Source organism: Sinocyclocheilus grahami, unplaced genomic scaffold (assembly GCF_001515645.1).
Source record: "Sinocyclocheilus grahami isolate Dianchi unplaced genomic scaffold, SAMN03320097.WGS_v1.1 scaffold2463.1, whole genome shotgun sequence".
Classification (NCBI taxonomy): Eukaryota; Metazoa; Chordata; class Actinopteri; order Cypriniformes; family Cyprinidae; genus Sinocyclocheilus; species Sinocyclocheilus grahami.
In genome coordinates, this window is record NW_015507642.1 from 41,406 (window position 1) to 48,914 (window position 7,509).

The following is a 7,509-nucleotide window of genomic DNA, read 5'->3' on the forward strand; positions in this document are numbered from 1 at the left end:
ATCCGCGTCATCAGGGTTTAAAGAGACAGTGCTGCTTTTAAAGTAAAACCTGCTAAAGTCTGTGACTGATGTAAATCAAAGAACAAAAGAAAAAGAGAAATCACTCGACTGCTCTAGTCGCTGATTAACTTTTGTAGCTTGAATAAAGATTAATCTTAAGAAAAAAGTTTATGCATATACAATTTATAGTTTATGTGAAAATTGTTTTAAAATCACTTAATATTTCAGAGCCTATTAAATATAAAAAAATAATGGCTTTCAATTATACTGTAATGTTGAATGGCTATAATTAATAGATAAAATTGAGGGAAAATGCATTTAATAGAGACACCAGTGGCAGTATTGGTATCGATTCTTCACTAATAATAGGCTACTTAGTAAAAAGATGCCATTAAAAACATATTTAAAATATACTATCTTTATGTTGTTTCTACATTAATTTGTAGTTTCAATGTGAAATTATGACAATATAAATATGCGATTAATCATGATTAATTACAGAAAATTTTTATAATTTTTTTTATTGATTGACAGACACCACTAATGTTAACCTTTTATAGATTTTAGATTTCAATTTAATTTCTAATTTTATAGGTTCTAATTTTTCTACAGGAGGAAAACGCTTAATGAGAGACTTTGCGCATGCGTTCATATTCTGCTGTTCTGTGTCCACAGATTTGCAGGTCTTGTCTTTTTCTTGCAGGACCCTGTATGTTATTGTACTAAATTAGTTTTAATCGTTTAATCAACACCACAGCTTCTTGTCTCCATTGGCAACACGCACGAATTGTGTCGATTGAAAGTGACATCGCAAGTAGCCGAGAGTGCAAGTGGCGATTGCAAGTAACATTGTAATTTAGTTTCTTTTTTCTTGTCTTCACCACCTGGCTACTGTTGTAAAATGTTGAGAGATTCAAACAAAAAGTAATAAAACATAGAACAAAATAAAAAATAAAGACTGCAAGTGACGTCGCTAGCGGAAGCGCAAGTGTCTGAGAGTGCAAGTCTGAGAATGCAAGTCTGAGAGTGCAAGTGCAAGGCTGCAGCCAGACCCTCTTGAATTTAATAGCCCTGCTCTAATCCGTTAACATGGGTGCGGAAAAAATATGCACCACATACACACTGCAAACGGAGTATGTGTGAAACAGGCGTAACACGATGGCCAGCTCCGTTTGCCGAAAACATGCAAAAGACAAGAATCTCAATGTTTTTTAGTTGTGTTAACACTTTTGCAAGCACTTTAATATCTAAAACCATAAACACTTTCAATCATGGGCGACATTTGACTCTTGAGTCAGGGGGGGCAAGGAAAAAAAAATATATATATATCAACATATTTTATGTTCCATCCATTGCCAATCACTGCTATTTCAAGAGTGAATCCCGCATAAATATGGGGATGTCAAAATCAAAGAACAAAAGAAAAAGAGAAATCACTCGACTGCTCTAGTCGCTGATTAACTTTTGTAGCTTGAATAAAGATTAATCTTAAGAAAAAAGTTTATGCATATACAATTTATAGTTTATGTGAAAATTGTTTTAAAATCACTTAATATTTCAGAGCCTATTAAATATAAAAAAATAATGGCTTTCAATTATACTGTAATGTTGAATGGCTATAATTAATAGATAAAATTGAGGGAAAATGCATTTAATAGAGACACCAGTGGCAGTATTGGTATCGATTCTTCACTAATAATAGGCTACTTAGTAAAAAGATGCCATTAAAAACATATTTAAAATATATTTATATTGTTTCTACATTAATTTGGAGGTCCAATGTGAAAAAATGTGATTACTCATGATTAACTACAGAAAAATGTGTGATTAATTATTTTTGTAATCGATTGACAGACAGCACTAATGTTAACCTTTTATAGATTTTAGATTTCAATTTAATTTCTAATTTTATAGGTTCTAATTTTTCTACAGGAGGAAAACGCTTAATGAGAGACTTTGCGCATGCGTTCATATTCTGCTGTTCTGTGTCCACAGATTTGCAGGTCTTGTCTTTTTCTTGCAGGACCCTGTATGTTATTGTACTAAATTAGTTTTAATCGTTTAATCAACACCACAGCTTCTTGTCTCCATTGGCAACACGCACGAATTGTGTCGATTGAAAGTGACATCGCAAGTAGCCGAGAGTGCAAGTGGCGATTGCAAGTGACATTGTAATTTAGTTTCTTTTTTCTTGTCTTCACCACCTGGCTACTGTTGTAAAATGTTGAGAGATTCAAACAAAAAGTAATAAAACATAGAACAAAATAAAAAATAAAGACTGCAAGTGACGTCGCTAGCGGAAGCGCAAGTGTCTGAGAGTGCAAGTCTGAGAATGCAAGTCTGAGAGTGCAAGTGCAAGGCTGCAGCCAGACCCTCTTGAATTTAATAGCCCTGCTCTAATCCGTTAACATGGGTGCGGAAAAAATATGCACCACATACACACTGCAAACGGAGTATGTGTGAAACAGGCGTAACACGATGGCCAGCTCCGTTTGCCGAAAACATGCAAAAGACAAGAATCTCAATGTTTTTTAGTTGTGTTAACACTTTTGCAAGCACTTTAATATCTAAAACCATAAACACTTTCAATCATGGGCGACATTTGACTCTTGAGTCAGGGGGGGCAAGGAAAAAAAAATATATATATATCAACATATTTTATGTTCCATCCATTGCCAATCACTGCTATTTCAAGAGTGAATCCCGCATAAATATGGGGATGTCATTCCCGAAACTTTGCAGGGTGTAGCCTATGTGTTCGAAAAACGAAAGTTTCATACAAATTTTGAATGGATTATACCCTAGAAAGTGCGCAAAGCACGCTCCCTTTATCACAAAGTGTCACTCATCTTTGTTAATCGCTATCTTACAAAGTTCCATTAAAATCAATGAAGCTCTCTAAACTGCACAATGAATCTCGTATTTACATCGCGTCTGCACTTAGTCATGAGATGATTCACGAGCGTACAAAACTGCACTTAAAAACAGCGGCACTTTCAGCGGTGAGTGAATTCAAAACAAAACGTTTCTGATTGGCCATTGCGTTCAAGAAATCAACAGATATGTCTGTGATTGGTTACATTGCTCAACACTACAAAAACACGTTGAGAGTATTTAGCGCTTTGGCTGAGTGCTCCAATTGCAGCGGGGCCGACATCAGGAATTCCACGACTAACAATTTGTTAGTAACAAATGTCGCCCATGTTTCAATAATTACTTATTATTACAATAATAATAAACAGTTAGTGTCTACAGTTTCCTCTGTGAAGCAGTTTGGGCAGATTTGTCTCATATCTGGTCTACTGTGGTTTTGCGAGATCTTCATGAAACTCTCTACTGTCCTGTGTCAGAAGCTGTAATCACCAGAAAAAAAAGAAAAAAACTGAAGCGACATGTAGGTGGAATCAAGTTGCATGGCTCTGTGGTTCACGTTGACCCTACGCAGCTTCTCACGCAGAGCAAGAAATTGATGCAGTCGCCCATTGAGTGGTGGGAACTTTAGTCACCAGACAGACCATGTGGGATTGGCGATAAGGAGCTCAAGGCCACCAAACTAGAGCGATGCGGATTACAAAACTTGCACTTCCCCTCTAAGGAAACCACCATTATGTGAACTTTATTGTACAAGCGGGAATTTCTTGTCAGGAACATGCTGAACATGTCAATATTGGAGGCTCCATACGGTGGTCTGACTTTAATGTTTGAAGTGCTGATTACTGTGCTCTGCAGTGGCCAACTGGGGAGCGTTCACTTCATTTTCCATTGCGAAGAGAGGAAACTGAGTTGTTGTGAAGTTTCAGGCGACAGTGTTTTATAGGTGGACCTCCTGGGTACAACGAGTAGGCTATTCCACAGAACAGTGGTTTTCATACTCGACTCCACTAGGTGGCGCCACAAAAAATAAATACGATTTTTTCAATAGTGTTTTAGTATTTTTTTTTAACCACATTTAAAAATAGTACAAAATGTATTTTATACAATATAAATAAAAGACAGAAATATTGTCATGAACATAAATAAAAACCAATAAAACGTTTTTTTTTATAAATCAATAATTTAATGTTAAAAACATGCTGCTTTGAAATATATTCATTGTGAAAAGCGCTATACAAATACACTACCAGTCGAAACTTTGCAAAAAAAAAATGGTACTCAATTAATTATAATGTTTCTTGTTATTATCAAAGTTAAAAACAGTTTTTGCTGTTTAATATATTCTTTGATAAATGGAAAGTTCAAAAGATTAGCATTTATTTTAAAAATAAATCATATGTAATATTATAAATGCCTTTACTTGCCACTTTTGACCAATTTAATGCATGCTTGCTGAATTATTTTTTTTAATATTTTATTTTATTTTATGTTTCTAAACATTTCTTAGAATTAAATCTGAAGGATCATGTGACACTGAAGATATCACAATATTAATTTTTTTTTTAAAATTTTATTGATCTACTAAATTTAGCCTCGGTGAACAGAACTTTAAAAAGCATTAAAACATTATTCCAAACTTTTGACTGTCAGCAGACATTTGGATTTAATTATAAAAAAAAAATCTGTAATACTGTAATATTTTATTTAAAATAAATTAATTAATTCATACAAATAAATAAAATAAAAAATACTCCATCCCAATAATGTCCCTGACTGTGTATCAAATTATTTTGCTCTCACTACATTTATTTGGCCTCATAGGAAAAAAAAACATCTTAAATGTCTGCTGACCTATTTTTACTTCAATTGTGTTTAGAAAAGCTGATTAAGCCACATAAATCTGCATTACTTCACCCGACAAAATCCAGGCTAAAAGTTCTGCCTTCATGACCTGAATGACTCAATTCTGTCACAGTTAATTCCAAATCCAGACCTTAAACAGTCAGCGAGTGTGTAATTAGTTAGCCAAATGTGAAGTCACCCTGAGAGCTTTGCTGCATGGCATGTTGTTTAATCAAGCACCTTCACAAAGGCCTGACGGAGATAGAGTCTGTCTTTCATTAGTGGAGAGTCCGGGTTTATGCAGGAAGCCAGCTGTAACTATCATAAGCGGCACATTCATTGGTTTCCCATGGTATAATTAAAGTTGCTTTGACTTATTTTGTGTCAAAGCTCCAGGGTCTCTTCTTTCTTTAACAGCTTTGAACAGCCTCATCCTCTATTCGCACATTTCTCACTCTGAGAATACCAGTAAGATGCTCTTTTGAACTTTTCTGTAGCAGAAATAAAAGCCACTGGTCTAGAAAACAAACAGACTGGAATCATTACAACAGCAAATTAAGTGAAGTGTATAACACTGGTAAGAATAAAACAGGTTGATGGTTGTTCAAGATCGATGATTTTCTTTTTGTTCATGTTACGAATCCGGTTCATGGACTTCCGTCCAATTGCCACCAGAGGTCGCTCTTCCATTTTAGTAGCTCTCTCACTACACAGATTTTCACATGTCACCCCGGACTACATTTCCCAGCAGCCATTTCACTAATCACACGTTCACCTGAAACCAATCACACACACTATATAACACACACTCAGATGCTGTTCAAACTGCCGAGTATTGTTTTAGCGTTTATGCTGTTTAGCGTAGCTACTTTATGCAGCCAGTTCCCTGTCCTTGTTTAAGTTTTCTAGTTCTAGTTAGAGATGTGCCGAACGAGGCTTTTGAAGCAGTGAGGCTTTTACAACAAACTGCGTTGATTCTTCAAAGCTTTTGACAAAGTGCTCTACCCCGCCATCTGATGGTCAATAAAAATTCTTACACCAACTGTATCATTTAGATGTTTTGTTCATTGGGATGTCATTGTAAGGTTTAATTGTCTATTTAATAAGCATATGTGTCATAGCAAGGTGGTATATGTGTGTGCAGTTTCCCAAATGTATTGTATTTTGCACAATACAATGACAATAAAGACTTTATTTTCTTCATTTTTACTTGCATCAAACTTGTGTCTTTTCACATAAATAGAATGTTTAATACGCCAATAAATTAGACCTACATCATTTTTCATTGCACCATTTTTGTGTCTTCCTTACAAAAGAACACAAACATGCACTTTGTTAAAAAACACAAATGCACAAATACAAATGCTGTTATTGCATTTAATATATTTAGCAATAATATATTTTTCTCGCCAGTGTGAGCTGTTGACAACAGAGGACGGCGTTTACAAGCAGCAAAAATGTTTGTGGTTAGGGAAGGACTTTTATCCTTTTTGGGAGCAGTGGTTGAGCACGCAAGGTATTTTAATTTTCATTCAGTCAACAGACATTCACATGTCACTGTTTTTAATAGTAGTACTATAATTAACAATGATACACCACGTAAAAACACTACATACAGGCATGCTGACTGATATAACTATAACATTGCACTAAATGGATCGCGGGTATGGTACAGCGCAATCGACGCGCTTTGTATTTGAGCCTAGCGTGACGTGTCAGTGAGGTAACGAAGCTTCGTTTTCACAGGTCACGTGACAGCCTCATTTCAAGCAATGCTCCGGAACACTGTTTCGAAGCACTAGTGTGTCAAAAACTCGAAACGTGTGTCGACACTAGGTGTCGATCTACCCATCGTTATTTCTAGTTTTCATAGTCTAGTCAAAGTCTTGCATTGCCTGTTTCCTGATCTTTTGCCTGTGTATCTTGGATTTACCCTTTGCCTTGCTGTTTCGGACTGTGTTTGCACCTCGCCTGGACTATTGCTCATGTTTTTGGATTACCCCTCTTGTCAAGCCCTTTGGATTATGTTCGCCGTTGACCGACCTACGCCTGTTTATCGGATTACTCTTGTGTCTTGCCCTCAATATACCTGTTGCCATTGTCTGACCCTCACCTGTTTCTGACCATTCTATGAATAAAGCTTTGCAAATGGATCCGCACATCTCTCGTCCCTGTCGCCTCATTACAGTTAATTTTTAATTGTTAGATGTATGTGTCAGATTTGGGTTGGAGTCTTTATATACCAGTTAAGACCCTTCTTCCAAGACAGTTTAATATATAGCAGTGGAATAATGGCGAATTTGTGGACAGCTGCCAAATAAAACATTAAGGTTTTGCAGATGTTATCACTGTTGTTTTATGAAGCCATTTTTTTTTGTTATATCAAGAAATCTATTGATTTTGTAATATTTTACTTTAAGAGTATGAGGAACCAGGACATCTTTTCTGGAAAATCATCAGAACAATCCATTAAAGCTAAGTACATGACCAAAGCAATCTGAGAAGGTCCTAAATCAAAATTACAGTGAATCACGCAGCTGTCACACATTGTGATCTAACGCATTAATCTGTTTGAAGTTCATATCACATTTTGAATGGCTAATTATTATGCCAGTACAGATGCAGACTTTGTTGTGGTCTCAACTGATAAATTAAGTTCTGTAAAATTCCACATTGTACTTACATATATTACACTGCTGTTCTCACCTTGCAGCCATATATTAAAATAATAATAATAATAACTGCATATATGCATATAGATTAATAATAATACTTTTATATTTATTAACATAA